The sequence below is a fragment of the Scyliorhinus torazame genome, chromosome 24 (assembly GCF_047496885.1).
Source record: "Scyliorhinus torazame isolate Kashiwa2021f chromosome 24, sScyTor2.1, whole genome shotgun sequence".
Classification (NCBI taxonomy): domain Eukaryota; kingdom Metazoa; phylum Chordata; class Chondrichthyes; order Carcharhiniformes; family Scyliorhinidae; genus Scyliorhinus; species Scyliorhinus torazame.
In genome coordinates this window covers 34,006,606-34,015,133 of record NC_092730.1, presented here as the reverse complement: position 1 = coordinate 34,015,133, position 8,528 = coordinate 34,006,606, and the positions used below count along the sequence as shown (strand labels likewise).

At 44.7% G+C, this 8,528-nt stretch overlaps 1 non-coding gene across 1 annotated transcript; it reads left to right on the top strand.

Annotated features, from left to right (window-relative positions):
- The first annotated feature begins 1,883 nt into the window (after nucleotides 1-1,883).
- trnap-agg (transfer RNA proline (anticodon AGG)) lies at nucleotides 1,884-1,974 on the top strand. Its single transcript is given in 2 exon segments — nucleotides 1,884-1,919; nucleotides 1,939-1,974. It is a non-coding gene; the product is annotated as a tRNA-Pro (tRNA).
- The last annotated feature ends 6,554 nt before the right edge of the window (nucleotides 1,975-8,528 follow it).

The window sequence follows — 8,528 nt, the reverse complement described above, 5'->3', positions numbered from 1 at the left end:
GGGAAACTGATGGGCTTTGGACGCAATTAAAAGTTGCTTCAAGTGAGATCAAATCAGCGGCTGGCTCGTTGGTCTGGGGAGACCTGTGCCACACAAAGCAACAGAGTCTGCAGATAGAGAATGAATCGAATATTTTCATGTCACACCAGAGAACACGTAGGAGAACACTTCAGCAGTCAAGGGCATTGAGCCTCTGATCTCCGGGTAAGCGTTCTGCAAGGCGTCCTTCAGGACACGCGACAATGAAAATCGCCGAACAGAAACTTCTAGCCAAGTTCCGCATTCATGTGTACGGCCTCAACCGGGACCTTGGATTCATGTCGCATTTCATTTATCCCCCACCATCTGGCCTGGGCTTGCGAAATCCTACGAACTGTCCTGGTGTGAGCCAATTCACACCCCTTTAACGGGGGGGGGTTACTCCTATCTGGTTTAGCACAGGGCTAAATCGCTGGCTTTAAAAGCCGACCAAGTCAGATCAGAAGCACGGTTCAATTCTCGTACCAGCCTCCCCTAACAGGCGACGGAATGTGGCTTTTCACGGTAACTTAATTTGAAACCTACTTGTGACAATAAGCGATTTTCATTTCATCTCTGGACTGTAAAGACTTAATTACCTGCAAATGCTGGCATTCAAAGCATTGTCTTGCATTTTTGACTTTGCCTATATATATATGTTTCCGGAACATACCTCTTCATTCACCTGAGGAACGAGCAGTGCTCCGAAAGCTAGCGTTTGAAACACACCTGTTGGACTTTAACCTGGTGTTGTAAGACTTGTTACTGGGCACAGCAGGGACTGACAGATAAAGATTCATTCACCACCCAAATGTCTTTCTGCACCTCCACCAACACACGCGCATGCCCACTGCCACTGAAAGTTTTGTCATGATTCTGATATGCAGACGTTTTTACGGAAACTAGCAAACAACATAATGATTTTGTCCACTCAATAACAATATCAGAGATTGATCATTACAGATTTAGTTCAACCTTCACAGAGATTTTCAGAGTATGAAAGATATTGAATGAATGACAGACTCTCATACAGTCCCAGAGACTCTCGCAAAGCGATTTAACTGAATCCCAAAGACAGATTGTTGCAGAAGATATGTAACAAGCCGAAGAATGATTAGTATATTACAAATATGGAATGAATCTGACTCTGCCCTATAGTGTCAGAGACTGAAAGATGCAGCAATTGTATTTCAAAATTGATCGCACTTAGCAGGGTGGTAGTGTCAAATAACCGGATGGTGCGAATCCTCAATGTGCAAATGGGACCTTGTCGCCACAATGACTGTGTAATGGTCACTCTGAACGTCAAGACTATGGGAGACAGAGCTCCACAGACTGACTCCTACTTTCCACAGACCACCACTGACTGAATCATGGTGAATACCAAGAGCTGAATTATGTTGTCAACACTCACATTGAAATGGCACACAGAATAAAATGGCGGGATCGTGGAAAATGTGGACCGTTTTCCATGACCGGAAGCCACCACTGGAAAAAGGCAGATCCATCAGATAGGATTCGCCCTCACCTCCAATGTGTCAGCTCAGCCTTCAGCAGATTGAGAAAGAGAATACTTGAAGAGCAGCTTCATGACAGAATCGTTCGGAGTGACCATTGCACAGTGCTTACTCAGCAACGGCAAAGACTGGTCCCGTATGTGTTTTATTCTGTTTTCAGTGGAGGCCAACAAACCAAAAACACTCCAATTTACTCAATGATCCCAGTATGAAAAGCAAGGGACAAAAAATGTTTCTTTTGATTTTATTTCAACAACGAAACCAAATTGAAAAGGAATTAAAAAGCGCATTGAGCTGATACAATAGGCTTCGAGAAGCAATGGTTTGAGTGATGGCTGCTTGTCGGTTGGCTCGTTGGTCTAGGGGTATGATTCTCGCTTAGGGACTTCCGTTAACAGTAAAATGCGAGAGGTCCCGGGTTCAAATCCCGGATGAGCCCTGTTTATGTTTAATCAGTACGATCCATGTGGTGTCATTGACTGAATTCGGGAGCAGGTTTGAGCTCCAGAGAATGTGTCAGTGCAGAACAAGTGAAGAAACGAACGCGACATTTCAAGACCGTTTCACCATGGTGTAGGACTCTGAATTTTTCCTCAGATATCAAGTAAAACAAACGAACGCTTGTGCATCCAGGCAGTTGGCTGAATGCAATGTTTGTATGTAACCCCGATAAACCTTCGATTTATTTGCTGAATCTCCGCCTTTAAAATAATCAATGTCCCGCTTCCGCCGCCTTCTGAGGCAGAGTTCCAAAGTCGCACAACTCTCTGGGAGTGAGAAATTTCCACATCTCCATCCGAAAAGGACGACATCCTTGTTTTTAACTGCCCAGTAGTTGTGGTCTCACCCACAAGCAGCGACATCCTTTCCACGTCCACCTTGCCAAGACCATTCAAAATCTGATGTACTTCAATCAAATCAACTGTCGCTCTTCACATCTCCATTGGAAACAAGTGCAGTCTGTCTAAACTTTCCTCATTAGAAAACCCGCTCATCCCTGGACCAATCGAGGAAACGTCCTCTGAACCGTATTTACCGAAATAAGGAAAACAAAACTGCACAGAATTAGCGAAATGTGTAGCTCCTGGAATAAAAGGGACAGTAGCAATATGGATATAAATGTGGTTGAATAATCAGAAACAGAATATAATGGCCAGTAGAGAATTTTCGGACTGGAAGAAGGTTTGTAGTGTTCGACATGGGTTCCTACTGGAATATTTGCTTTCCCTGGTATATAACAATGTGCTAGAACATGGTGTAGAGGGAACAGTTTCAAAGTTTGATGGTGGTACAAACTTGGACATTTTCTGAACTGATACGTGGACAGTCTAGAACTTCAAACGACGAAAGATGATTTTCAGTCTGGAGACGTGTGAGATGAATGGTTTAGACTAAAAACCAGACAGGGGCTGGTTTAGCACCCCGGGGTAAATCGCTGGCTTTTAAAGCAGACAAGCAGCACGGTTCAATTCCCGTACCAGCCTCCACGAACAGGCGCCGGAATGTGGCGACTATGGGCTTTTCACAGTAACTTCATTTGAAGCCTGCTTGTGACAATAAGCGATTTTCATTCATTATTCATTTTTTCAGGGAATATAGAATCATAGAATTTACAGTGCAGAGGTGGCCATTCGTACCATGGAATCTGCATCGGCTCTTCAAATAGCACCCCACTGAAGCCCACGCGTCCACCCTTTCCCCGTATCCCAGCAACCCCATCTAACCTAAGGGTAATTTAGCATGACCAATCCACCTATACTGCACATCATTGGAGTGTGGTAGGAAGCCGGAGACCCGGAGGAAACCCACGCAGACACAGGGAGAACACAGGCAGTGATCCAAGTGGGAATCGAACCTGAGACCCGGCGCTGTGAAGCCATAGTGCTAACCACTATTCTACCGTGCTGTCCCTGAATCATGCTGAATACCAAGAGCTGAATTATGTTGTCAACACTCACATAGAAATGGCACACAGAATAAAATGGCGAGGTCGTGGAAAATGTGGACCGTTTTCCATGACCGGAAGCCACCACTGGAAAAAGGCAGATCCATCAGATAGGATTCGCCCTCTCCTCCAACGTGTCAGCTCAGCCTGCGGCAGATTGAGAAAGAGAATACTTGAAAAGCAGCTTCATGACTGAATCGTTCGGAGTGACCATTGCACAGTGCTTACTCAGCACTCAGCAACGGCAAAGACTGGTCCCGTATGTGTTTTATTCTGTTCGCAGTGGAGGCCAACAAACCAAAAATAATCCAATTTACCCATGATCCCAGTACGAAAAGCAAGGGACAAAAATTGTTTATTTCGATTTCATTTCAACAACGAAACTGCGAGGGCAGCATGGCAGCACAGTGGTCAGCACGACTGCCTCACGGCGCCGAGGTCCCAGATTCGATCCCGGCTCTGGGTCACTGTCCGTGTGAAGTTTGCACATTCTCCCGTGTTTGCGTGGGTTTCGCCCCCAGAATCCAAAGATGTGCAAGCTAGGTGGATTGGCCACGCTAAATTGCCCCTTAATTGGGAAAAATTAATTGGGTACTCTAAATTATTTTAAAACAAGGCGAAAACTGCGGATCCCGCTCCTGCTGTTTAATACAGATCACTATACCTGGCACAGTGAGCAGAAAGAAATTCGTGTTGTTTGTGTGCATTTCACTCCAATTTAAAACGCTCCTGAATGGAAGTGTCTGTGTCACACGGCTCCCGATCAGCCAGGAGATGGCACCAGTCCACAATAAATGTATTTATGCAATATGTTTCTGATGTTCTGTGTGTCATTACATTGGACTCTAACACTGGTCTGAGACATTACCTTGTCCTTGTGCCCTGATGCTGCCCTTTTCATCCTGTTTCAGTAATAACTTTTTACTGGTAACAATTATGTAACTTACTTAGTGATTAAGTTATTCAGCCACTAGGATTGTTTTAAGCTCATTTTGTAAACGGAAATTTGCGTGGCTCGTATTTTTGTCCCGTTTAACCCACCTATTTACTATTGTTGCAGACTGAGAACGTAGTTATTAATGTTGAAGATTGTCGTTTATTTAAACTAAGTTTCCACTCAAAACATATTGATGCTGGTTATTACATAAGGAACCCATGGGTGATGGAAACAATTGGTGAATTTTATTTGAGGAGTGTCCACTCCTTTTCTGCCCTGACCTGCGGTATCTAATTAAATAATTCACCACTGTGATGGGCAGGAACTGAATCTGGGTCAAATGCTGGGACAGTCACCACTATACCACCACCTGTCCCTGGGCAATGTTGCCCCCTCTGTATTTATAGAACGAATACACAAACAATGAAGCGGGTGAATGTATTAAATCAGGGATTCGATATTCTTGTAACCAATATGGCTGCAATGGGAATCTTTCATATTCCGATAGACCGGGTAGAGCTGGGTAGCTCAGTCAGAAATCAGATACCTGGGGATTTCAAGATGATTACTACAATGATAATATTTAACCATGTTAAGATATAGTTTGAGTACAATAGATGGGTCGTTTTTTGTACAGTGTGTGCAGGAGGGTTTCCTGAAACAATATGTTGACAGGCCAACAAGAGGCGAGGCCACGTTCGATTTGGTTTTGGGTAATGAACCAGGCAAGGTGTTGGATTTGGAGGTAGGAGAGCACTTTGGGGACAGTGACCACAATTCGGTGACGTTTACGTTAATGATGGAAAGGGATAAGTATACACCGCAGGGCAAGAGTTATTGCTGGGGGAAGGGCAATTATGATGCCATTAGACGTGACTTGGGGGGATAAGGTGGAGAAGTAGGCTGCAAGTGTTGGGCACACTGGATAAGTGGGGCTTGTTCAAGGATCAGCTACTGCGTGTTCTTGATAAGTATGTACCGGTCAGACAGGGAGGAAGGAGTCGAGCGAGGGAACCGTGGTTTACCAAGGAAGTGGAATCTCTTGTTAAGAGGAAGAAGGAGGCCTATGTGAAGATGAAGTGTGAAGTTTCGGTTGGGGCGATGGATAGTTACAAGGTAGCGAGGAAGGATCTAAAGAGAGAGCTAAGACGAGCAATGAGGGGACATGAGAAGTATTTGGCAGGAAGGATCAAGGAAAACCCAAAAGCTTTCTATAGGTATGTTAGGAATAAGCGAATGACTAGGGAAAGAGTAGGACCAGTCAAAGACAGGGATGGGAAATTGTGTGTGGAGTCTGAAGAGATAGGCGAGATACTAAATGAATATTTTTCGTCAGTATTCACTCAGGAAAAAGATAATGTTGTGGAGGACAATGCTGAGCCCCAGGCTAATAGAATAGATAGCATTGAGGTACGTAGAGAAGAGGTGTTGGCAATTCTGGACAGGCTGAAAATAGATAAGTCCCCGGGACCTGATGGGATTTATCCTAGGATTCTCTGGGAGGCCAGGGAAGAGATTGCTGGAGCTTTGGCTTTGATTTTTATGTCATCATTGGCTACAGGAATAGTGCCAGAGGACTGGAGGACAGCAAATGTGGTCCCTTTGTTCAAAAAGGGGAGCAGAGACAACCCCGGCAACTATAGACCGGTGAGCCTCACGTCTGTAGTGGGTAAAGTCTTGGAGGGGATTATAAGAAACAAGATTTATAATCATCTAGATAGGAATAATATGATCAGGGATAGTCAGCATGGCTTTGTGAAGGGTAGGTCATGCCTCACAAACCTTATTGAGTTCTTTGAGAAGGTGACTGAACAGGTAGACGAGGGTAGAGCAGTTGATGTGGTGTATATGGATTTCAGCAAAGCGTTTGATAAGGTTCCCCACGGTAGGCTATTGCAAAACATACGGAGGCTGGGGATTGAGGGTGATTTAGAGATGTGGATCAGAAATTGGCTAGCTGAAAGAAGACAGAGGGTGGTGGTTGATGGGAAATGTTCAGAATGGAGTACAGTCACAAGTGGAGTACCACAAGGATCTGTTCTGGGGCCGTTGCTGTTTGTCATTTTTATCAATGACCTAGAGGAAGGCGCAGAAGGGCGGGTGAGTAAATTTGCAGACGATACTAAAGTCGGTGGTGTTGTCGATAGTGTTGAAGGATGTAGCAGGTTACAGAGGGATATAGATAAGCAGCAGAGCTGGGCTGAGAGGTGGCAAATGGAGTTTAATGTAGAGAAGTGTGAGGTGATTCACTTTGGAAGGAATAACAGGAATGCGGAATATTTGGCTAATGGTAAAGTTCTTGAAAGTGTGGATGAGCAGAGGGATCTAGGTGTCCATGTACATAGATCCCTGAAAGTTGCCACCCAGGTTGATAGGGTTGTGAAGAAGGCCTATGGAGTGTTGGCCTTTATTGGTAGAGGGATTGAGTTCCGGAGTCGGGAGGTCATGTTGCAGCTGTACAGAACTCTGGTACGGGCGCATTTGGAGTATTGCGTACAGTTCTGGTCACCGCATTATAGGAAGGACGTGGAGGCTTTGGAGCGGGTGCAGGGGAGATTTACCAGGATGTTGCCTGGTATGGAGGGAAAATCTTATGAGGAAAGGCTGATGGACTTGAGGTTGTTTTCGTTAGAGAGAAGAAGGTTAAGAGGAGACTTAATAGAGGCATACAAAATGATCAGGGGGTTGGATAGGGTGGACAGTGAGAGCCTTCTCCCGCGGGTGGATATGGGTGGCACGAGGGGACATAACTTTAAACTGAGGGGTAATAGATATAGGACAGAGGTCAGAGGTAGGTTCTTTACGCAAAGAGTAGTGAGGCCGTGGAATGCCCTCCCTGCTACAGTAATGAACTCGCCAACATTGAGGGCATTTAAAAGTTTATTGGATAAACATATGGATGATAATGGCATAGTGTAGGTTAGATGGCTTTTGTTTCGGTGCAACATCGTGGGCCGAAGGGCCTGTACTGCGCTGTATTGTTCCATGTTCTATGTTCTATGTTCTAATGTTCTTTTGCTCCATTTGAAATGTGTTACGAATACAGAGTTACCGTGTTGTACAACTCGCGTTCAACCAGGTGATGGCAGCAGTGCGCAATAGTTTGGATATCCTGTTTGTGTCCACAGATCTCGACCGGAATGGAGCTGCTGCTTCCCGGGGAGCTGCCAAGCAAGAGGCACAGATATTAATCAACTGCACCCGCTCCAAATAGATTCCCCAAATTATTGAACAAAACAAAAACAAGTACAAATCATATTTTAAGAAAGTATGACAGTGTCTCTGAAAACAATATACCAACACCTCATAAAGAATCGATTTGCCTAAACTAATTCAAGGTCAACCGTTTCAATATCAGCCTTAATTCCTTGCCAGTTCTCAGACAGGCGCTGACTGGTTCGAAGTTTGCTTCACCTTTCAAGGTCCTGCTCAATAAAATCAATCACAGACCCATGATCTGCTTTTCTCCTGTTCTCATACACATCCACTTTCTACAAGGGCGCACGAACTGGTTTTCAGAGTAAGAGTCAGACTGCAGTCACCTCGTTCTCTCTCGATCCCTTTACCTCAGAGCCACCTCACAACCAGGAATGGAACTTCTCACAGAGCCAAGAATGGAATAGGTTGTCGATTCTTCCACTGATTCAAGACCGTCCATCACCAGGACGTGTTGGTCCAAAAGAGTTGGAATGAGATGGGGCTGAGTTTCGCTGTGTATCCAATCAGTCCCCGGAGAAGCACAAAATCAATGAGTGAGGGAGAGAGAAAGAAACAAAGAAACAGATAGAGAGATAAAATATGTTCCATTTCTGCCACGATCTTTTTACCCAGAAATACATTCAGCTGAATGAAACCAAACCACGTTTCCATTCGCTGCCGTTGCTGCTTCTCCTTCCGAACGTTGCAGGAAATGTTATTATTTACTGATTGTTGTTTTGGGTGTGAGTTCCTTACTCATCTGAATATTTCGTTCAGTCCCCCCCAAAAATGTTAAGTATCTGACTGAACTTGAGTAACGTTCAAACCGCTTATTTACAAACAATCGGAAAAAGCATTAATTTTCGAGTCAGCGGCTTGTGCGGGGAGTTGAAGAAACAACTCGAATCACAGT